The 22,019-nt window shown below is 50.8% G+C and overlaps 1 protein-coding gene across 4 annotated transcripts in view; it reads left to right on the top strand.

The window, feature by feature from the left end:
* The first annotated feature begins 1,197 nt into the window (after window positions 1–1,197).
* Window positions 1,198–22,019, top strand: part of ARHGEF9 (Cdc42 guanine nucleotide exchange factor 9) — a 206,395-nt gene continuing 185,573 nt past the window's right edge. The window contains exon 1 of one of the 4 annotated variants that reach the window (XM_051790131.1): window positions 1,198–1,532. The gene's annotated coding sequence lies outside the window, so the exon portion shown is untranslated. The remainder of the gene's footprint in view (window positions 1,533–22,019) is intronic. The other 3 variants (XM_051790127.1, XM_051790130.1, XM_051790134.1) reach the window with 3 other exon arrangements.

Here is a 22,019-nt window from a genome sequence, read left to right as displayed (position 1 = left end):
ACATGACTTAATGGTGAGCTTGGCAATGCTGGGGGAAGAGCTGGACTTGGTGGTCTTAGAGGGCTCTTCCAACCCTAATGATTCCATGATTCTGTGGGCAATGGGGTGGTAAAGCTCAGTGCCTGTTTCACCAGGTGTTTGTGGTTGGCAAAGGAGTAATTTGGAGCATCTGATCAACCCCAAACAATCTGGTTTTGCCCATGTGAGTTTGTGGCTGTGTAGAAAGTCTTCTCTCCAGGCAGGAGAAAGAAGGGGGTCTTCCTTCCAGAGAGAGGGAGCAAAAGAAGCTGGAAAGAAGAAAACAGTGAGCCCAACCTGTGATGGTAAATTGGGAGTAAGAAGCCTGGGTAAAATCGAGGTAAGTTTTAATTCCTGCCCATTTGGGCTGTTCAGTAGTGATGGAGGAGCTGGTCTAGGTGTGCCTGAGGCAGTGTCTTTCTGCCACCGTGGAACGGTTGCGTTGGAAGGGACCTTAGTGATGATGTAGGGGTGGGGGTCGTGAGCCCCCCTGGAAGGGGCCTGCCACCTTTTGGGGGGCAGAGCCCTCCGTGCCACACTCCGGCGCCTCACTCTCCTCTTGCCCCAGGGACGGGGCTGTGGCCGCGCTTCCTCCGATTGTTCTTATCGCCGGCAGCGGGGCGGGCGGAGAGCGGCACGCCGGGGACACGCAGGGACAGCAGGGACACCGACCCCCGTGGGCTGCGGTGCGCGGGGGCCGCATCGCCCCCCCCAAAAAGCACCTTCCATCCCCAAAGCCCCGCTCGGGGCATCGCCCCGCTGTTGTCCCGCGTTCGGGGCGGGCGGTGCCGCGCAGGCGGCGGGCGGGGGGGCCAGGCCGGGCCCGGGCGGCTCCGCGGGCTCCGAGCGCTCCGGGCCGGGAGCAGCGCTCCCGAGCTCCTGTTTCTGGCCGTCGGGGCTGTGTCTGCGGGCGCGGCGAGCGGCGGCCGGCGCCGGGCGGGCCGGGCCGGGGCTGCGGGGGATGCGGAGCGGCGGCGGCGGAGCAGCGCGGCCCGAGCCGGGCCCCCGCGGGCGCCCCCCGCGCCCCGCTGCCCGCGGGCGGCCCGAGCCCGCTCCGGGGGGGCCCCCTGAGCTGCGGGGGGCCCGGGCCGGGCCCGGGGCCGGCGGGGAGCGCGGCGGGAGCAGGTCTGGGGGCGGCCGGGCACCCCCTCCCCCGGCTGGTGTCGTTTGCTGACTTCACTTTCTCTTGGAGCATCTCGCACCTTTAGCCGCATTTTAAAACTTTTTTTTTTTGTTGTTGTTATTGTTTTTTTGTTATTGTTTTTGTGGGTTTAATTTTTTGTGGGTTTAATTTTTTTGTATTTTTAAATTTTTTTTTCATAGTTTTCTTTTTCGGGGGTGTTTTTAATTTTTGTGTATTTTTGGAAATTTTTTTTGCAGTTTTATTTTTTTCGTATTTTTAATTTTTTTTATTTTTTTTTTTTAAAAACACTTCAACTTCCCGACGCTAGCGCAAGAGTTGCCCTGATTTGCCGGGATCGCGTGAGCGTGCGGCGCCGAGGCCATGCGGTGAGGTAAGAGCGGGAACTAGGATTAGGACTGGGATGGGGATCCCCGACCCCCGCCCCAGTGTCGGGGACTCGCAGGGTGAAGGGTCGCATTACTCCTCGTTGTGTTCTGATCCCATAAATACGTGTCGCCCCCCTCGCAGGTACCTGCGGGACAGACCCTCCTGCGCCCCGCAATGATTGCAAAGCCGCGGAGTTCAGATTGGTTTCGCAAAACCCCCTTTATATAACATCATGTGGGAATCTTTTTTCTTATGTTTTTTTTGGCTTCGTTTGGGATGCTGAGGAAGCACCAGCGCGAAGCCGAGCCGGGCAGATCCTGCCGCGGGCCCGGGTCCGGGTTTATTTTCCCCTGTGTGTTAGAATCCAGCGGCTTGAGACCGGTTTACCCCCGTGTGAACTCCGAAGAACTGGGTCATTGCTCACCAGGGCTGATTGAAGGTGTGTTTGAGTCCAGGAGAACATCTCTGTGGGCTGTGGTGGGAGTTTTTTTGGTTGGGAGGGTTCGCTGCTTGCAGGTTTTAGTGGTCTCGGGGAATCGACGGGGCAACCTCGGTGAGAAAGTCTTACTCGGGTGTTTAAAGAGCCTCGCTGGAGAATTCCCGTTCCCATCTCCACCTCTGTGGTTTTGTTTTACACCTGAACGTTTATGAGATGAGATGTTTCAAAATACAGGGATTAATGGCTGATATCACCTCCTTGCTCCTCCCTCGTATTTTGTTATAAAACAAGGTACGACTCCTTTCCCCAAGTGAGGACGGATCACGGCAAAACCGGTACCAGCTCCATGTTCCAATGGCACCAGGCTGCGGTGCCAGACTTCGATCACACCTCACACGGGGCCGTGTGGGAGTAGGTTATTAAACCCTCGGTGGATCCAAACTGTACTGTAACCGTTTAAATCAAATATTTATGGAATGCTGCTCACTCCCTCCACGGCATCGTCACTCACTGGCTCGGGGAAAGTAAAAGTGCACAGTTTCCGTCTGTTACAGTCAGTTGACAGTCCCGGGGCGGGTGGATGCTTTGCTGGAGCCCCTGTGCAGAGGGTTTGGGGGTCCTACTCGCGTGCCGAGGGTGCCCGGCGCTGACAGGACGGCTCATGCCAGTGGCATTCAGTCCCTGATTAAGCAAGTTACCAGACAGGCACGGGGAGTGCCGCGTTTCTGCTCTGCCAGCTGTTTTTCCTGGAATGAATTAATACGGTTTCTGTGTGTTGCTGTAAGGAGAGCTGAGCGGGTGGTCGTGTCGGGCTGGAGAGGGGCATGTTGACTGCCCGGCATCCGTGGTACCCAGGGAGAGTATGGACTGAGAGCCACTCGGAGCAAAGTCTCTGTCCCCTGTGTCACCAGTGGCTGACGTGTCCCCACTGCGGTAGGGACGGGACGCTGAGTGGCCTCGGGGTGGGCGCTGTCGTTCAGAGAGGTTGGCAGGGACCTCGCTGCTGTTCTCCTCCTGCCCCGGGGAACATGTCCCAGAGCTTGGCTGGCTACTGGTGGGCTCTCAGGTGGTGGCTATCAGGCCAAGTGGGACATGAGCCTGGTGGTCCAGGCTGCTCAAGGAGGGGGAAACAGGCAGGTGCCTCACACTTGTGTGCAAGCCAGGGGAGGGAAAATGCATCCTCTCCTTGGGGCAGCCTCCTGATGAGTTAAGCTGGAAGTGCTGCGGAAAGCTCTGCTTTGGGAAGATGAGTCTGAAAATTGCAGTTCCCGATCCTGTGTACTACAAGTCCCCGGTGCAACAGGTTGATTTTCTGGTCCTTTTGTTCACTTTTGGTTTATCCCATACCTGTTGCAAACGTTATTTCTCTCCACCCTGGCTTCCTGAGCACCGGAGTCTCCTGCGTGCTGTTACTGTGCGTTTTTCTGAGCACTGATTCCTTGCAGCCATCCTGCTCAGTGGGTTTTTATTCTTTCCAGCTTGCAGGCTCCTGTGAAACTTCCACGTGAAGCATGAGAATGAGTTTCCTTTTCAACTTACCTTATTAAGACCTCTCAGAAATCGTATTGGGAATCCCAAGGGCATGAGGTCAGGAGCTGAAAACTCCCCAGCTAATAACTGCAACCTGGTGACACCTGCAGCAGTTATTTCTGTCTGTGTTCACCCAGCTTTGTTTATGTCTTGTGATCCCAAGCACTTCCCCAATTTTTGCACTAATATGAGCTGATTTAATAAAATTACTCTGCCTGAAGATGGGCGGGTTCCACCCTGGGCTCCTCCAATGGGACGGGTTCCTGCTGGCACCACAAGCCAGGGATGTGACCACGTGTGGCCTCCTGCCAGCCGTGGTGCAGGGCATAAGCATCACCAACTTTGATTTTTGTGGGGCGTTCTTTATTAAAGGTTTGTTGTATTTGGCTTTCTTGCACCCAACACGCAATAGCTGTGGAAAGGAGGTAGTTTCTCTGTTGGTGCTAACATTAGGACACAGTATTAATTTTCCGTTAAATGACAGATTTATCGGAGTTTTCTTCATCTGCACACCCAAAAACCTGCGTTAGAATTTGCCAGAAGGGGGCATTTTGGAAACATCATAAAGGATTTTGTAACGGGGAGTTGGGCAGGGAGAGCTCTGCTGGATAACTAGGCAGCGGTGCACGTCTGGGAACCACAGACTTGTGGGGAAGAGTTCCCTCATATAACAAAATTATTGTGCACCTGAACACTAACAAATGTATTTTGGGGTGTTGTGTGTGGAGGGCTGAGTACAGGAAGCCCAGTTCCCTGTCCCACTGCAGCCTGCTGGGCACCAAGTAGTCGTTAAAATAAGAAACTATGTTTTTGGTTTTTTTCCCCCCCCAAGGAAGCCACTTTAAAATGCATTTTCCTGCTGTCTCCCAGTGAATGTTTTTTGCTGTTGGTTGATTCTGAGAGTTCTGGTGTTCTTGCATGTGGTTTCTCCGCTCTTCCTCTCTGGAAAGCGGTTCTGGAGCCCACAGCTCTGCGTCTCCCTCTGTTGGAATGTGTTGCCAAGCTGCCTGTTGCTTGTCCTGACCCAAGCCTGGCTCACGTGGCCGGTAAAGCCCAGTCCTCCACTGTGCAACACCAGGGAGCTGTGCTGGGGCTCTGGGGGTTGGTGTTCTTGTGTGGAGTGTGTGTTGGACTTGGTGTCCCAGTCAGTGTGTGCTTTCCGGCCTTGCCATATCTGTCCTCATCTCTCCTTCCCCATCTTAAGGAGGTCTTCCTTAATCCTGGGAATGAGGCTTTGCTTTCTTTATCCTTAAACATTGACCTGCTGCAGGTGACTGTTTGAAGAGGCTGGTGGGGACAGTCCTGTACTTTGGGGTGCTCGGCCACAACTTTGGCTGTGGGAGCTGCTGTGTGGATGGGACACCTCATCCTCTCTACATCCTCAGGGAGAGCAAGGCAGAGACAAGTTAGGTGAGCTGATGGAAGGAATGGTGTGAAAACCTTGTTTCTGCTTTACTATTTCCTCTTTGACATGCCAGCTGCTGGGTTACAGTTTTTCCTGGGAAATTGGCCTTTTTGTCATGTATTGGGGTATCTCTGGAGTACTGCGTCTCTGCACAGCCTGTACTGACGTGCTTCACAGGAGTTTGTGCTTTATATGTGCTAAATCCAGTAGTAGGGGATTTAATTTAGCTAGTTCTGTTTGTTCCAGGAGGTCTCATTGAGGTCCTGGAGCATCCCACACCCTTCATGATTGCTGCTAAGCCAGGCTCAAGTGCAAGTCATCTGTTTAGTGAGCTTTTTCCTTTTGAAATAAATACCAGGCTTTCTGCACATCCATGGCAATAGTCTTCCTGGGCTGATGGGGAAGGTGTGCAGAAATAAAAGAAACACCCTCCCCCCACCCCTCCCTTCTTCCTGGGCTCAACTTCACTCTCAGTTTTCTCCATCTTCTCCCCCTCAGTGGCTCAGGGTGGTGGAGAACAGTGGCTACGGTCAGCTCATCACACTTTGTCTCTGCCCCTCTTCTCTCCTCAGTGGGAGGACTCCTCACACTCCTCCCCTGCTCCAGCATGGGATCATCCATGGGCTGCAGGTGGATATCTGCTCCACTTTAGGACCAGGAAAACTCACAGAAACACTTTCTGTCCCTGTTTGAAAAAGATTATAGGTAAATGAATGCACCAACATTTGACAAGTGTCCTCAGCAGAGCTGGAGAGATGGGAATGATGTGATGTTAGAAGGATGCTGAGTGTGTGAGGGTGGCCTCGTGTGCACACTGAGCACTGCGTCCTCTGCAGCTTCCAGCCTGGAGCTCTTGTGTCCTGCTGTTGGCTGGCAAGAGAAAACACTCCTGAGCTTGGAGCTGGTGGTGTCTGTGCTGAGCGCTGGTCCTTTCCCATTTCATTAATAATTCTCCCCATCTCTCCCCAAATCCTCCAGACCAGCAGAGCTGTGGAAAACTCAATTCCTGTTTTGCTGTAGGAGTTTGCCATTGGCTTTTCTCCATGTTTGGGGTAGCAGGCTGTGTTGATCCCTCATTCTTGGTAGAAGCTCCAACAGGTCAACACTGGAGCACTTTGAATTCAATTGGTACCTCTGGTGTCTGATGCCATGGGTTGCTCTGTCCTTGCTGGACCCGTCCCATCTCACTGTGAGATGCCCAACTCCAGCACCAGGAGAGAGCGATGATCAGGTTCACCCCAGCTGAACTGAGAGCCTCCCAAATCACAACTGCTGTCACAAGCCCTGCAGGACAATGAGACATCCATGGGAGAAAGCCACGTCCAGATGTTGCAAAAGGCTGATGTGAGAATGAATTATCCATAGCCATTCCTGGGCTGTTCTGAGCCACTGGTGTGGTTTTCCCTGCTTCCCAGCCTGGGCTGGGTTGTGGTGCTTTGCTTGCTGCCCAAGCAGGGTCCCCAGGATGCTAGAGGAGCTGCCCTGGTGCTCTGTTCCCATGGCAGTGCTTTCCCATGGTGTTTTTCCCGGGAGCTGGCGCACGCCGCTGCACAGGAAGTTCTGGTTGCACCATTATTGCGGAGTCTATTGTTTGGAGCAAGGGCAGGACTTGGTCTTGCTCACATCCTAAAACGTCTTGCTGTGTTAAAAGGATGTTGTGGAGTATCCAGGGCGAAGCTCAGGGCTGACGTTGTGCACAGCTCATGCTTAGCCCAAATCCCTGTGTTTCTGCTCAAACTCACCCCTTGGGTTTTTCATAGGAAACCTCAGGGTTAAGGAAAACTTAGAGTGGTGTCGAAGTCAGGGCATGGCTCTCATTGCAGTTTGCAGCTTCTTGTTGCTTAGCCTGCTCTGGCTGGTGAGTGGTGTGTTGCAGACATGTTGAGTGATGCAAAGTCAGGGTGTGGGGGGGATGCAGAACCCACCAAACCCTGCCTTTGGGATGCCAGAACATGTGGCCTGGATGACACAGGTGTGGGTGGGCAGGCAGAGCACGTGGCAGGCTCTGTTTTCACTCGCCGCAGCCTCGTGGCATGACCAAGGCCACCTGTTAACCTGTCCGTGCCTCAGTGTCTTATCTGAGAGAGCTGCTCGACCTGTGTTTGCTTCCACCTTGTTTTTTTCCCTTAACTAATCTTTGTGGCTTAGATGGTTGGCAGCGATAGCTGCGTTTCCCAGGCTGTGCTCTCCTGGTTGCCAAAGCTGCTCCTCTCACAGAGGGCAGTGTGTGATGTTTGGCTACAGCTTGGCAACCATCAGGAGAATCTGAAAGCTTTGCTGTCCAAATTGTGCCCCCCCTTCCCCCTCTGGCTGTTCACACCTTGAGTTGCCCAGGCTCTCGCTGGGTTTTTTGTTCACCTTTGGCTGCCATCCCAAAAGAGGGGAAGCGCCAAACTGGGGCAGGTGTAAAGATCAAAGCCACACATGTGACATTCCTCCACCTCTGCACACCGGGGCAGAATTAAGCTTTGAATTTCCCATGGCTTTTTCTTGAGCTTTTGCTGCCCCAGTAGAGCCCTGGGGAGGCTGCACAGGCAGCCAGTCCCCACACACAGAGCTACCAGCAGCCTGTTCTGCACTGGGAGGGAATCTGCTGCTAGAGGCTTGCCCCGATCCAGGTGAGGAGGTGTGAGCCCCTCGGATCCAGCATCGGCTGGTGAGGGTGTCGGCAGGAGCTGCCTGGCAGCTCCTTTGCTGCTGCACCAGCCGGTGGGATCCTCACTTGAACAGGCTGCAGTGTGAGGGCTCTGCTGTGTTTGTGGGACAGGCTGGCGGAGCAGCCGTGTGCTGGCATGAGTGTGGGCACTGGGCAGGCTCTCTGAGGCGCCTGTGCCGCCACGTGCCTGGCAGAGGGACGGGGAGCCTGGCAGCAGCCGGCCTGTGTCCCTCAGCTGAACAAGCCACCCTGGCAGCGGGTGCAGCTCATCTGCTCTCGCTGTGCCCCTCACACCACGCTGGCACCGGGCAGTGGCTGATGCCACCCCGCTGGAACTGGGCTGGCACTGTCTGCCTGGGGCCTCCTGCACACTCGGAGGCTTGTGTGAGAGAGCCATTAATCAGTTTAAAGCTGCCCTGTTTCAGTCCTGGGTACAAAAGATGCCTATTGTGTGTCCAACAATGGCAGTGTCTGCCCTGAGCTGGGGGACATGTGGCTGCAGTGAAGTGAGGTCACACGGCTCTGGAGCTGCCAGACTGAAGCTTCAGCCGGGCAGTTGGGCTTCCCCACAGCACCACCCAGCCTCCTTCACCCACGCTGGAGCACGGGGTGCTCTTGGCTGGGTGGTGGCACCAGGGTCCTGCCTGAGCTCGGGCAGCACAGCAGAGAGTGAGGAGGAGGAGGAGGCGGCCATCCACCAGGTTTTTGAGCAGCTCAAGGAGTTGGGTTTGCAGTGAAAGGGCACTTCCTGTCAGCCCCAGAGCCTGTTACCAACTTCCCATCCCTCCCTGGAGCCACAGGGAGTTGGACAACATTCCTGGGTGCAGAACACATCCTGAGCTTGGTTTCCACACTGTATACTGGAACTCGGAAAAGACTGACAGCAGTGAGAGCAGGCGAGCAGCACACCCTGTGTCTCTTGGTGGCCCAAGCTGACGCCTGGATCACCTGCTTATGGATAACAGGGAAAGCTGGGAGAAACAGCAGGGCTCAGGGCGGTGGTGTCAGCATTTCCACATGGTGTGGACGTGGCTGAATGTGGTCCCATGGTGTGGGTGATGCTGGCAGGCTGGGCATGGCTGGGGTGAGTGCATGGGAGCCCACCTGAGCCCGGGGCATGCCCTCCACACCCACAGGGGGTAATGTCTCCGTGTGCTTTCCAGTGAGGTTTTGCACCCCAGTGGCTGGTGAGTTTACTTTGTGTGGTGTAAGTCCTGCCAAAACAATTCCTTCCTGTTATTGCTCTTCGAGTTTTAGCGAAGCGATAAGAACCTTCTGCAGGGAGCTGGTTTCTCCCAAGGGCTCCTCCTGCTCTGAGCTGGGAGCTTTGAGCAGGGGTTCCCAGGGTGACTTTGCTAAATTTCAAAGTTAGATTTAGGTAAATGATGTAAGGAACGTCTGAGTATAGTCTGTGTAGAGGCTCTCCACAGCCAAATGGATCTGTTTTGTTTTGAGTGATATTTCCCATGAATTATCTTGTCATTTGCCCAGGAAGGAAGTTATGGATGGCAAAGACCTTGGTCTTGCAGACAAGGCTTGTGTTAAAATACATCAAAATGAAAGATGAGACAACCTGGGGCTTTGCTGGACCAGGACTGGAGTTGGGAGAACATCTCAAGTCTCAGCTCTAGTGGGTTCAGCTGATGGTTCATGTTGTCACACCATTTTGTTTCCACTCCTGTAAAGGCAGATTTTGAAGGCCAGACCTAAAATATTCTAATGAGAGTGAAGGTGGATTTTAAACCCCCTTCTGCTTGATTTTTGATTCCTTTTGAGTGAACGAACTGAATCTAAAGCAGAGCCACCAGAAACACAGAAACCAAAGAATGGTTTGGGTTGGAAGGGCCCTTAAGGAACATTTTGTTCCAACCCTGTGCCATGGGCAGGGGCACCTTCCACCGGAAGGTTTGCTGAGTTCCAGGCGGTGCCGGAGTGGCCGCGATTCCTTATGATAAAGGAACCATTCCAGGTTTCCTGGTGGCAAACCCAGCACCAGAGCTGGGAGAGCTCTGGCTGCTGCTGAACAGTCTGATGGAATTGAATAGGCTGCCCTCCTGTTCCTGAGAGGGGGCTGCTGAGAGCAAGAAAAACCAGGAAAAAGGGCAGTTAGTCACCAGGGTGAGTGTTGCCCCTCGGACAGGGCAGGGCATCACCTCACCTACGGAGAGGGAGGTGGGGAGGGCAGGAGAAACGGGGGCCTCAGAAGCCTGATGCAAACATCTGAGCATTACTTTCAGAGGGAGCTCAGTTTCTCAGCTGGACTGTCCAGGGGACCTCCTGCCAGGTCTGATGTTGGGAACTGCCTAAATAAGTTGGTGTTTGCAAACAGAGATCCTGCAGGAGGGATCTGCTGCAGGAAGAGCCAAGGCTTTGCTTCTCACCCTTCAGTGGTTGATATTTTCTCACTCTGTAAATACTCCAAGGGCAGGCACTGCCTCTGTGGCCTTTCTCTGGTCTATAATTGGTCCCTGTGACTTCTTGACATAAATAGGTTAAAGCCAAGCATTTAAATAAACTTTTAAGAAGATAATGAGTTGCATTAGGTAGAGATATTTGTTTAAAAGGGAACTAAATAAATGTATTTAAGGGCAAAAGCCAGCCTGTGTATGACAGAGCTAGAAGCAGTTTTCTCCAGGATGCAGATTATTCTACAATTGCTCATTAATGAAGTTCTTGCCTCCCTCCTCTGAAGCGTTTGCCCTTGCCCAGAGCACAGGAGGAAGCAGTGGGTTGTATGGAAGCCCTGGGTGATCCAGGCTGGTATGTTTATACTCCTTAATGCTCCTCTGTGGTTAGTGGGTTTTGTACCCATAAAGGATGAGGGCAATGCCACAAAAATGGTCTATAGGAAGTACAGGAAGTCTATCCCTATGATTTCAGACTTGAACTTTCTGAGTAATAATTACTCTATAATCTTTCTAGGCACCTTTCTTTGATTCCTGGAAAATTTAACTTTTATTTACAACTGCAGCATAGCTGTTTTTAACAAGACAGAGATGAAAACAGGAAAAAGAAGTTTTTTGGGCAGAACTTTACTGCAGGATGCTGCAGGACAACTCCGTGGATCTGTGCAGTGCTGTGGCCAGGGGACAAAGACTGATTGCTGGATGCTCCTTGGGGCACTGTTCAGAAGACCAAAAGCATTGTCTGTCTTCCCTCAAACACACAAAAGGAGGTGCAACTTCTGCTGGAAGCAGGAAGGAGCTGTGGGTTAAGGTGGTGTTGGAGGAAGCCCTCTGTGCTGCACTTCCCTGATTCTTTATATCCCCTCTGCTGCATGGGGGTAACAACACACTGCAAGAATGAATATTGAGACCCCTTATTGCAGTTTAGTTTAGGCACCTAAGTATGTGTTTGAGCAGGTCAGTGGGAAATCTGATTTTGATGCTTAAAGGCACAGCTTTCCTCCCTGGCAGTGGGAGAGGAGTTGAGGGAGCTGGTTTAGGGGTGTCTTTGGGATGGATGGATTGTGAGCATTTCCTGAGTGTGCAGGAGGGTTTCTAGAGAAGCTACAATCTGGGACAAGATCTTCTGCAAAGAGTCCAGCAAAGTACCCTTTGCAGCCCTGTGTTAATCTGCTCTTTTGCTGATGGTAGTAAGCTGGGGTTCAGCCTCGTGCAGCTTAAATTGTGATTTTTAGCTATTGGGGTATGGGAAGATCATGTTTTGAGCTGGTTAAATAACAGCTGGATTTGAACTGGCGGCTGTGGAGCTGCGTTGCTGTAGAGATGGGTGAGAACTTGGTGTTCATGGAATCAGAATGTCTTGAGTTAGAAGGGACCCACGAGCATCATCGAAGTCCTGCTCCTGGCTCTACACAGGCCAACCCCCAAAATGAGCATATAACCCAGTTCACAGATGATATGCTTAATTATTTTATCTCTTCATTTGCTCCTTCTCTGCTCTTGCATCCATCCCTTGTTGAGGGAGCCAGAGGAGGTGCAGCTTGGGAGGGAAGTTCAGCATAGGCTTCTTTCAGGATTGGAAACAAACTGAACATGGGTGAATGCCTTTGGTGTGAGGATCACAAAGATTGATTTTCTTTGGGTGCTTCTCTTGCTGCCTCATTCCTGCCTCCCTGGGCCTGTTTTGTCATCCACTGAGAGCCATGGGCAGAGCAGTCACTGTCTGATGTGTTTCTGTATCCACAGGCAGGATCGAAGCCCCTGTGCCAGGGGTAGCTCTTTCCAACTCTTCCCAGTTGCCACCTCTTTCAGGGAGATTATTTTTGACACGCCATGTCAGGTTTCTTGATTTTCTTGCTGCAGGTAGTTGTGAAATAGTGGCTGTTCTGCAAGTGCCATTGCTGGGATTGGCACTTGTTTGCCTGCTGGAGGAGGGAGAATATTTAAAGACACACAAGAAAAGGAGCGATTAAAGTCCATGGAAGATCCCTCTGGTTCTGTGGGAATTGAGTTTTGCTCAAGTTTTCTTAAAAAACCTTTTTTTAAGCACGTCTCTTGTTTCCTCTGAAGGAAGAAGGGGTCACTTTTTCCACTGCTGACGTGAGTGGTGAATCACAGTGGTTGTGGGAAGGTGCTGTCACTGGGACCAGTAGCCTGTCAAAGTATTTGCTGTCTTCACCCTGATGTCTTCAGCCCTTGTGCCAAATGGTTGGGTATGAGCATGGCTCAGAGTGCACTTTTGATGCTTCTTGAGTGGGATGGACAGGAAGGCTTGACTCCTTAAAGACTTTTATTCCCATATAGCCTATGTAGGGGAGAGCCCAGTCATTTTACTACAGGAAGGAAACGTGTCAGCACGAAGCAAAGACACAGCATATGGCCGGTAAACCTTGGTGCTGAGTGCTGGGTCCAGCCAAATACAAGACACCACCGGGCTGGAGTAACATCCAGAGAGCTTTTGTGAAGGCTGGCAGTGCTGGGGAGCTCCCTGGGAGCTGGGGCTGGTCCTGCCCTGCCTGTGCAGGCAGGCTGAGCTGTGTGGGAGTTCCTGCAGCTCCTACACCAGCTGAACAGGGTTTGAACCCAGTCCCTGAGCAAACACAAGCCACTGTGCCACGGCTCATTGTGGGCTGGTCCTGTGCCTCCATAGGATGCATGTCCTTGCAGAACATATATATTTATCTTTTCCAAGGTGTGCTGCTGGATTTGCAGCCCGGTGCCTGGCTGCTGTGGAGTTCCAGGGCTCTCCAGAACTAAGGGCAGGTATCACTGCTGCTCAGCATTTGCTGAACACTGTAACCTAGAAAGAATTCAGGTCTGTGTGATGGCAATCCAGCATGTTGTTTTTTTGGCACGATAACAGTGTTTGGATATCCATGCAGTGCAATTTCCTGCAAAAACTAGATGTTGCTTGCACGTGTTCCTGGACTGTTTGTGCTTTTAAAGCATGGGTGAAGATGCAGGTGTGCTGGGCTCATCCTTGGAATTGCAGTGGGGATGCAGTGGGCACTTTCAGGGTGACTGGTCCTCTCCTATTCTGCTCATGGCTTTTTTTTAGTCCTTTGCCACTAATAGCAATAAATTCACTTGCTGTTGAAAAGGATTTGTTGGAGAGACTATAGAATATACAGAATATAGAAGAGAGTGAAATAGAAAGATGACTAGTACTTTGGAATATAATCCCCAGCTCCTTGTAAAAAAAAAAAAAGATTCAGGCTTTATTCCATAAATAATGATGAAGGGAACCTTTAGCTGCTCCTGCTCTGCTGAGTTTTTTAACTCTAAAAAATGGGCTGGGTGGATCCTTGAGGAGGGCAGGGTGGGAAGGCAGAGGAGACACCTGTGTGTGCTCAGCCCCATCCTGGGGGCCGGGATGTGTGGCAGGAGGTGAGAAAGCTCCTCAACAGTGATGGTAATTGAACTCGATGCTGGTTCCCGGTGCTCGGAGCTGCCTCACCCAGTGCAGTGTGGCTGGCTGGAGTGGGGCCCTGGAGCGTGAGGAATGTGAGCTGACAGCCCCTTTTGCAGGGCAAAGCCACGCTAGTGAGACCATGCAGCAATCCAGACAGGGATGTGCTCCCAGTGTCCGCCCAAACTCGGCTTGTTTGGTTTAGTGTCCGTGTTGGATCCTCACAGCGGGCTGGCCCTGGCAGACTGTGGGTTTGAAGCCTTGGATTACGAGCTGTGCATGTGAGGAGCGGCTCTGCTCAAGCTGGACTGCACAAATACACGGTAACACCTATAACAGCCACCAAATCTGGGCTCTGAACATCACCCATGTGCCCCTAGTTCCTGCAGAACATCACCGTGTGTCTCCCTGGGTTGACTGGGCAGTCCTGGATGGGCTGTCACTGCTCTGGAGGCAGATAAGGATGGAGTTTGGTGTTGCTGTGGAGGAGGAAGGCAGGAGAAAGGTGTCTGCATGTCTGGGAGGCACCATGTGACTTTTGAGACTTCTATGCCAGCCTTGTGAGGGAGAAGTAAGGTGTCAGACCCCCAAAAGCTCTGTGCCTCTCTGGGGTGAAAAGCCCCAGTGCAAGAGCTGCCAGGCACGAGGCATCACCGTGCTTTTCTGGAAACACAAGGTTAGGTTTTTTATGTGCCTAAAGGCAATTTTTATTCGAGGCTGCCTGTCTTCCTGAGCTGGATATCCTGGACTGTAGCAATGGCTGAAGGCACAGTGGGTATCTTGGGCCTATTTGGAACATCCAACCTCCAAACACCCAGAAACCGAGGTGATTTTACTCAAAAGCAGTGCACAAGACTCCTAAAGGAATTGTTTGCTTGTGACACTTGTACACCTTCCACCTGGGGCTCTAAAGTGCAACTTGACAGCAATTTCAGAGCATGGCAAGGAGATACCTCACCTTGTATTCAGAAGGCTTTGCTTGATGAGTTGGGTTTTCCATAATGTGGTGCTTGGGGAGGTGAGCCCCAACTGTCCAGTCCTGTGTTTGTATGGTTGTGTCAAACTGCTCCAAGGAAAAAGGGCACAGGGGAAAGGAGTGCGGGGAAATCCCACCTGTGTATCTGCCTAAAAGGAATGGGTTACTTGGTCTGGAGGTAGAAATAGGGCTTGGAGGGAGGCAGTTAAGTACATGTGAGATGCTCTTTGACATCACCAGGGCCATGTAAGGGAGTGGCTGAGTAACATGCTGAAAAAATTCTTTGAAATGCTTGAGCAGAACGGGTTGCTGCATGTGCTCCCAGTCTTTGCTTCTGAATTTGGGGCCAGCGTTGGCACCCAGCTCTTTGTTTCTAATCCTGATCTGAATGTGCTGAACATACATTAACACAGAATCACAGATTGGGAGGTCTGTAACTATGGCAATATCCTACAAACGTGACCCTCTGCACCTCGTTTCAGTGTTGGCATCGGTAAGCTGCCTTGTAAAGATGGCACTTATTTTTTTCTGGTAGTAATTCCATGTCAAAGAGGAAATATAAATAAACTCTCCAAACAAAAGAAACAAGGAAAAAATAATTCTTTCAAACATTTGAGTAGGAACAATAGGGTAGGATATGCACTCTCTGGGGAGGGGTAATGGCTGAAACCGATAGGAGCACAGTGCTGCCTTGCTCTGTAACTAGCACAGACCTTTACTCAACTGAGGATTATTTATAGCAAATGTTATGGCAGAAGCATGTGTGACCTGTAGGCTCCCAGCGAGGGGAAGAGCTTTCCTGTACTGTCTCTGGGATACAATAGACAATTATTTAGACACTATCTTTGTCTCAAGATATAAACAATTAAGCGCTGGCTACTGATTTCTACCCTGATGTTCAGCCCACGGGCAGCCATGCTTTCTTGCTTAAGGATTTATGGAGAAGGAAAGGATTTTTAAGACATATCACATCTGTAATGTTCCTGAGGCATGTCCACTAAATTGACTAACTGGGAATGCAGAGTAAGTCACAAGCATCGTGAAGCCGTTGCCTCCCAGCATCCTCCTGAAGGATGGCTTGGTGTTGAGCTGGCATTAGTGAGGTGTGTATGGGTGTAGACCCCTGAATCTGCCTGTTCTCTTGTGTTTAGCTCATCACTGTGGTATTAGAGTACCTACATATGCTACTGGATAGTAATTAAGTGTTCTTACATATAATTAACTACTTTCAACTGAGTCCTGAGCAGCTTAAATAATCTACGTGTAATGGCAGATATTTCTGTATTACAGTGACCACAGTTGGTGCCAAATAGCTGGGGAGGTTGGGGAAACAGCTGTTGTGCATCAAAACATCACCTTGTTCTGGCAGAGGATACTTTTTCAGGCTCCTTCATTTTGTTGGGAGTCCCTGGGTGTCGATATTGAACAGATCCTTTTGGACCTCTTTGATACTTACCTCAGTTTTATTTTCTGTAGAGCAGAAGAATTAGAATTGCAAAGCAGGGGAAATGGAACTGTGCAAGGGGTTATGCTGCCACGGTTCAGTGGGCAGAAGGTGTATCTGCAGTTCCTGGGTCAGCTCTGCAAGGGTGGAGGAACATTTAGCACAGGTACAGTGCCAAAGCTGCCTGAACTCTGTGAGAGGCTTGTTCTGAAATTCACCATCAGCAGGAACTAATCTGTTGTATGTTCATCATTCAATTCCAGTTAACACGGGCTTTTTTTCCTTGAGTTTCTTCTGTTCAGTTTGGCACAAGGAGCTCTCTCCCCTTTCCTGTGCAGGCACTGTGTGTATAAAGCTGTTCCTGGCTTAGTGGAAGATTCTAGAGCTCAGTGTGCTGCAGAGCCCAGGGCTGGTACCCTGGAGGTGCCTGGCACCCCTCTGCACTGCCCCCCATCTCAGCAGGCCCACCAAGCCCCCAGTGTGGAGCTGCTGGTGTTTGCTGTGAGCTGGTCCCTCCCCTGGCAGCACCAGCACAAGCCCAGGTTGTCTGACAGATGCAGTCGAGCAACTCTCTCTCTCTCTCTCCCGTGGCCTCAGGCAAGATTCTCCTGCTCTAATTTCATTGTGTTTAGCCACCACACAAACTCTAAAGCTCCCTGAAATGGGAAGGAAGTAATGTTTAAATTATACATGAGTGAACTGATTTACTCAGCCTGGAGTTTTGAGTTCCATCCTTGTGAATACAGGGCTGGAGCTGTATGTCTGTGCATCCATCCGTCTGCCCACTGGAGACTGAATTAACAGGAGCACAAATGCAGATCCAGGACTGTAAAAGCTTTGCCTTAAACCAGTGTAAACTGTGTGGGGCAGATGCCTGCTGCCACAGGGAATGCAGCATGTTTGCCTGCTGTTAATTTGTCTGGTAGTCTGCCCTCAGTGATGGAGGAGGCCATTGCTGCAGGGTCCCTTCAGCCACTAGGCAGTGGTGTTGTCACCATCCCTGGTAGCGTTCAAAAAATGTGTGGATATGGCACTTGAGGACGTGGTTTAGTGGCAAACATGGTGGTGGTGCTGGGTTGACTGTTGGACTTGATGATCTTGGACGTCTTAACTATTCTGTGATTCTTAAACTCATTGTTTTGATAAGGTCTGTCCACTCCTGACTGAAAAGCGATTCAGACTGCTCTCCTGCTCCTAATGAGGGGGTTTAACTTCCTGTGTAACGTATTTTGCAGAGCATGTAAAATGCTGGTTCAATTCTATGGACACTTCCTACGGGCACCGGCTCAGCGCTCCTTGGGGAGCCGGCACCGGAAAGTCGTAACTGTGCCTGCTGATGGCCTGGAGATCCCTTTTGCAGATGTTTCACCCAAGTCTCTCCTCCATGCTCCTTTAACCTCCTTTTCTGTTTTTAAAAAAAATATCATTAAGCAAGTTGCAGTGCTGCCGTGTCTGGCCAAAGCCCAGCAGCAAATCTTCCTCCTTGACCCATAAACAGGAGGTGCCAAATTTTTGTAGGGGTTGCAGTGGTTTGTGGTGTGGGTGGCTGAGAGCTGGGGGCCTGCCAGGTGGGCAGGGGATTGTTCATCAGGCTGCATCCTCTGGTTGTGCTCTGTGAGCAAAGACAGCTCTGTGCTTGGTCCTTCGATGTCCTTCAAAAACAAAACAAAAACCCAGAGAACTTGAAATGTCTGCAGAGACATAAACTGAAAGGGGGAGAAGTCATGATTCTCCCCCTATTTGTTTGACCTAAATACACTGAAGTAACTGTACCCTCATGAAAGAGATAATTTCCTGATACTGGAGAGCTTAACATCTGTTTCCTCCCATTTTTTTCAGGAGTAGAACATGGTAACGGAAGAACTGGCGGGGTTTTCTTTCCTCTTTTTCTTTTGTATAGCAAGAGGCGCTGCATGCTTGGGCTAAATACTCTCTCTGAGAGCAGACAGGTTTCTCTCAAGGGCTACATGATCATTTGTTCTCTATTTTCTCTCCTTCCTGCCTCCCCCTGCCCCTCCTGGAGAGGAGCGGATACGCCGAAGCCCAGGCAGGACTTCCTAAGCTCAACCATGCCTCTGGCAGGCTGCGCCGCGTGCCCTCTCCCTGTCACCCCCCTTCCCCGAGAAACAATGGCCAAGGGCTCCTTCTTGTTTGTTATTTTGGATCCTGCAGAGGAAGAGCCGAGTGGAAGATCGTGTCCCTGGGGGCCCTCGGCGCATTCCAGCTCCGGCAGCTCCTTGCGAGGCTGCGCCATCCGCAGACCTCCCGCTCACATGTCCTGTGTGCTGCCGGGGGGGACAGGGGGGTTTGGAGCAAATCTGGCACTGCTGAAAGTTGAGAGAAGGGGGATGGAGAGCCTTAGCAGGGTGTCTGGAGTCACTGCTCCGCAGCAAGTGCAGATCCTGTCCATGAACACCCAGCACAGCACAGGTGGTCATGGTGCCAAGAAGAGCTGGGCTTTTGTACCGACTATTTGTGACATGGCTTGAACCCCCCCATGTCTGCTTTGCAGGCAGGGTGTGGTTGAGCCTCAGACCCTCTGTACCTCTGGCTCCAAAACCCTGTAGGATGACCTCAGGTCTCTCCAAGTGCTTCCAGCCAGGAGCTCTGTGGTGGAGAGCATGTTTCTGGCGTGTGATCCTGTCTGGGCTGCCCCAAGGGCAACCTCCCGCCAGTTTCCTTTTTGTTCCCTTTGAAGGCTTGTTATTTCTCAGGGCCCCAGTCAAAATAGTTCTTCTGTTGGGTCACTTGATAGAGGGGATTTACAATTTGACTGTAACATGGAATATGCATTCTTCAGAATTCCACAATGCCTAGGGATCATGGAATCACAGAATGGTTTGGGTTGGAAGGAACCTTTAATATCATCTCGTTCCAACCCTTACCATGGGTAGGGATACCTTCCACTATCCCAGGTTGCTCCAAGCCCCATCTAACCTGGCCTTGGACACTTCCAGGGATGGGGCAGCCACAGCTTCCCTGTGCAACCTGTGCCAGGGGCCTCCCCACCCTCACAGGGCTTCTCAGCACTAAATATTTTTTGGAAAAAGATACTTCTGCTAGTTACCCCAAAACTGCTTGGTCTGAAGTAGATTTCAGGGATTGTGTGGTGCCTGCCTGACAATCGGCCTGAACTGGGCATTGTTAAATGAGCAGTTTCTTTGCGTCATTAAGATCCCTTGAGAAAACTCATTCTGGATCAGACCTTTCCTAATTGATGCTTCCTTTCTACCTGGTCTCTCTACCCTGCTGCCTTTAGACCCTGTTTTTGCTCTGGTTGTGGATGACTCCTGTAGGTTACTAAGAGCTCAGCAGAAGGAGATTGCCCAAGAAAAGCATCATTCCCTGGGTGATGGCTTGTGACAGCCCTGATTCCTTGGGCCTGATTTGGTGTCTTTTAAATCTGCGAGAACTGTTAACTTCAGTGGGTGTTTCCTGGGCCTGTGGTGATGTTTCTGCTTGCCTGTCTGCTAAATCACACTGAAAAGGAGCAAAATTGCTATTACTCCCACCTGTATCATGCAGGAAGAGCTTGTTGCCAAGGAAATGTTGTGCAATCATGGGTGAGATACAGCGTGTGTAGTTCTTTCTTAAAGATTTGGATAATACAAAAAATATGGAAAGAATTTGGAGGGGGAATTGTGGCCGTAGATATAGATGTTTGTGTAACACACCTGGTGCCACTGGCTGCAGATTCCATCAATTCCAGCTTTTTTGTCCACCTTGATTACCTGGAAAAGGGAAGTGGATTTTCAGAATGAAGGACTGCTGCTTGTGTGGTGAGAACAGGGTCTCATGCAGAGGGCAAAGTAGCCCCTGTACACTGGAGCTGTTTGTGGTGTTTGGTTGATAGTTGGGGTTTTATAAAACCATCTTCCTCTCTGGATGAGGTGCTGTGTGTTTTGGAGCCTCCAAGCCTGGCTGAGCCACCCTCCTCGGGCTCCAGGTAGTTCCGAGGAATTCCACTAGGAAGAGGTATAAGGTAATTGTGTTACCTCATGATTTCTGTGGTTAAAGCCCTTCATGATGGTAGTCCCAGCTCAGAGGGGAAAAATAAACATATGGTTGACTAAGTGGTATAGTTTTCTGGGTAATAGGTGTTCTCAAAGTGATTCTTCCAAACCTCTTTCCCCTGCACCCCAGAAAGGCAAGTAATGGTTCATCAGATACTCTCATGGCTGTTCTCCTCCATAGTCAAGTTTTATTTTGTCACTGTGGACCCTAATGCCCCCGAGCCCACGTGGTTTGATTGGTAAGGCCACCCCTGCCCTGTTTGGCTTACTTGAAGCATAGGTTTCCCACCAGAATGCTGCTGGGGGTGTTTGCACAGTGGCAGACGCTCATTTCGGAGGCTGTGTCAGTCAGCGGAGCGTAGCAGATCTTGGCACCTGCTCAGGGAGGACTGAGCAAAGCTGGCTGGAATTTGTTCATGTGCAGAGAATTTGCCTCGGTGGTGGGAGGCTTTGCTCTGGGTGAGGCAGTGCCAGTCCTTGGGCTGGAGCTGGTTCAGGGACAGTGCTTGAACTGTGGGTGCTAACGAAGCTGTGGCTCCTACCAAGGTCAGCCTGTGATCTCAGTGTGTGCAGTCCTGTGATTGCTGGGAATTACTCACCGATAAAGTGCTTCCCTCACTTCAGTATTTGCTATCAGCTGACCAAAAGGGCTTTTGAGCACCATTTTATGTCCTCCTATCCCGCTCATCCTTCAGGGAGATCTCTGTCAAAGTCTTGGTGATGGTTTCAAAGATGAGGAGAGGCTTAGGGTAGGCTGTGGTGAAGGGGAAAGTGGAGAGGAGCCACCGACCACTGGTCACAGAATGGGTCTCCTTTCTGCTTAGAGCACTCAGGTCTGGCTTAGTGGTGATGGCTTTAATTTACATCTGGTTTAAAGCTGTTTAAAAAAAAATAATAAAAAAATTAATTTTAAAGCCACTTTTGCGTCCTGTTCTGGGTTTTGTTGCTTCTCTGGGGAGAGCTGTGCAGGATCTGTCCCTTGTTGTGGGATCTCTTTACTTGACACATAAGGAACAGCCTGTCTTCTCCATGCTAACATCCCTCCAAAGACTTCACAGACAAACCTCTTCCCTTTGAATCTTTCCTCATGCAGGATCCACCCAGCCCAAAACAATAAAACATAAAACTGAAAAGAGAAAACAAACAAAAAAAAGGGACCATTTGTGATTTCTGTCTTTTGCTGCCAGTTGCCTGCACGACTTGAAACGACTCAAACCCTCTTTTTGTTTTTTTTCACTCCTTCCAACCCATTCCAATATGTTAGTCTTTAAGTTGCAGCAGGGATGTCTGGGAATAACTCGCATCCCAGAGCGACAGCCTGAGGAATGAGGAGCTGGTCTCCTCCTCAAGTATCAGATGGAGGAACTGTCCTGCTAAACCCTTGTTTTTTTGGGAACAAAAGCTTCTGTGGTCTCTGCAGGGACCCAGGACAACACAGCTCCTGGCTGAATTTGTGCCCCAGGGTTTAAATGGTGACAGGTGGTGCTGAGGCCCCAAAACTGCTTGGGGAAGGAGATTCTCTCTTAAAATGTCCATGGTGGCGAGTACCAGAGGCTGAATAAATAGATGGCTAAAGCAGAGCGAGGCAGCATGTGTGGAGGGTCAGCACTGTGTTCCGTGGGGCTGTGTAACTGGGGGGTGTATTTGGTGGTATCCAGTGAGGCTGTGTAACTGTGTAGGGATGTATTTGGCTGTATCCAGTGAGGCTGTGTAACTATGGGGTGTATTTGGCAGTGTACATGTAGGCTGTGTAATTGTGGGGTGTTTGTAGCAGTGTACATTTAGGATGTGTTACCTTGGGGTGTTTTTGGCAGTGTATGTTTAGGATGTGTAACTATGAGTATATTTGCAGTGTACATTTAGGGTGTCTAACTGTGGAGTGTATGTTGCAGTGTATATTTAGGCTGTGTAACTACGGGGTGTGTATCGCAGTGTACATTTAGGATATATAATTTTGGGATGTATTTGGCAGTGTACATTTAACCATGTCCAGCTAACCGTGGAGCGTATTTGGCAGTGTCCATTTGGGATATATGATTTTTGGGGTGTATTTGGCAGTGTACATTGGGGATATATGATTTGGGGGTGTATTTGGCAGTGTACGTTTAGGATATCTAACTGTGGGGTGTATTTGGCCCAGCTGTTCCCACAGCGGCCCCGCCACATCCTGTGGCAGAGCCGGCAGCAGCGCTGGCAGGGCCTCTCTGAAACATG

The sequence above is a fragment of the Manacus candei genome, unplaced genomic scaffold (assembly GCF_025592945.1).
Source record: "Manacus candei isolate 608988 ecotype Guabito, Panama unplaced genomic scaffold, ASM2559294v1 h1tg000003l, whole genome shotgun sequence".
In the NCBI taxonomy this organism is placed as follows: Eukaryota; Metazoa; Chordata; class Aves; order Passeriformes; family Pipridae; genus Manacus; species Manacus candei.
This window is presented reverse-complemented; position numbering and strand designations above follow the sequence as displayed.